The sequence below is a fragment of the Penaeus monodon genome, chromosome 22, assembly GCF_015228065.2.
Source record: "Penaeus monodon isolate SGIC_2016 chromosome 22, NSTDA_Pmon_1, whole genome shotgun sequence".
NCBI lineage: Eukaryota > Metazoa > Arthropoda > Malacostraca > Decapoda > Penaeidae > Penaeus > Penaeus monodon.
Window position 1 is genome coordinate 22,362,744 of NC_051407.1, and position 1,779 is coordinate 22,364,522.

The following is a 1,779-nucleotide window of genomic DNA, read 5'->3' on the forward strand; positions in this document are numbered from 1 at the left end:
CATGACAATTCGCGACGACAATCAACACCAACTTCAAGGAACCCCGCAGGACAAAGCCCCCTTTCGCTCCCCACATCCCTCCGCCCCGTACGCCCCTCGGCACCCAACACCCATCCGCCTCCGACGAATCCACCTTCCCACGCCTTGGCTCTCGGGACGTGAATGAGCCCCGACACTGCTAGGCACAAAAGCCACCGTGAGACAAGCAGGAGCAGCGTCCTTCCACACAGATCCCCGGGACAAGACGCCGAGGACGCGAATAAAAGGAGAGAGGAAGAGAGGGGGAGGAAGCGACGGGGAGGCAGGAGGGAAGAAGAAGGGCAGAGCGGGCAGAGTGGGGCAGGACGATGCTCAAGTTACAGCCGTACGTGGTACACACTATGGACTAGCTCCTTAGCGGTGCGCCGGAGTTCGCACACAAGGGAAAGGAGAGCCCGGGGGGAGGAGACCAAGGAGCCGGCGGCCCCACGGTGGAAGCTTCATAAGGAGTTGTCAAGATGCGGAGTGCAATCATGAGCTCAAAGGGTTGGACAAAGACGAGGAGCGGGAGAGACAGAGAGAGACGGCGGCGATGGGGGGAGGGGGAAGGGGAGGGAGCACAAAGCCCGAGCGCGATAAGAGCTGGCAAGTGATGTGGGCGCTGGAACACTGATAAAGGAGACTTCAACCTGCGCTTCTGTAATGGTCCTTGAGGCGAGAGTATTGATGAAGCGTTCGGTTTCACAAGTGTGTTTTTCTTCTTCCAAACAAAAACGTCAGAAACGTATCTTTAAATCTTAAAATACGACTGGCTTGTTATTGTTTATTCTTATGATGAGCACTTATCAAAGTTTAAGAAGTCCAGTGTAGAGAGTTACTTTCTCAATTGGAGACACAACACCTCAGTTGACATTTTCAAGATATTTTCCATTTGCAGAAAAAAAAACGAATTTCGCTCTTTCATGACCCGAGGGTAGGACTATCATGTGTGGTTTGGTACCATAAAGTTTCCATCAGGAATTGGCCAGTCACGTAGCTGCCATGGCCGGGTTTAAGAATATTTATCCGCATCTACCTACGTTGCTCTTACCACAAACACAGGGACGCTAGAGTGTTTGTCCTTTCCGAGGTCGCGTAAACAAACGCACGGACGGACGCACTATACAACGTATACACACGGGTACATCCAGAGGTACCTTGGGTACATGTAGAAGGTCATATATAAGCATATTACTCTGTTCTATCAAACACACACCGGCACACCCACGCTCGCAAGCATACACAAACCTCTCTCCCGCAACCCAACTATACCCACACGCACGATCTCACTTTCATATTACCATTTGTAAACTTAATCCGTATCAACACTTCCCGTTAACAACCCCTTCCCTTTCCTGATTACCTCACGTAACGAAAGTCGACTCTGTTACTTTCTATGCAAATGACAGGGCTCCATCGACAGCAGCTTACATTAGAGAAAGTGTCTCCTACGAGACCTCTCGGTGGCGATCTAACAACTAGATGACAATATATTTTTTTCTAAGTTCCGGAACACGACAGGCATGAAAAAATAACCAATGCAGTACCATCAACACGGTGCATTACGAAGAAATGCCTATAGGCCTACACTTTTCCCGCCTATATCATCAGCCTAACAAGTCGTCACCCGCCCTACCTGCTCCTCTTTTTGTTGACATGGCGCCTACAACAATTTTCTCTTCCGCCCCGACCCTCTTATTTGTTCCTCCATTACCACGAGCGTGTAGAGAAGGGCAGGGTTGGGCAGAATTGAGCGGGGTT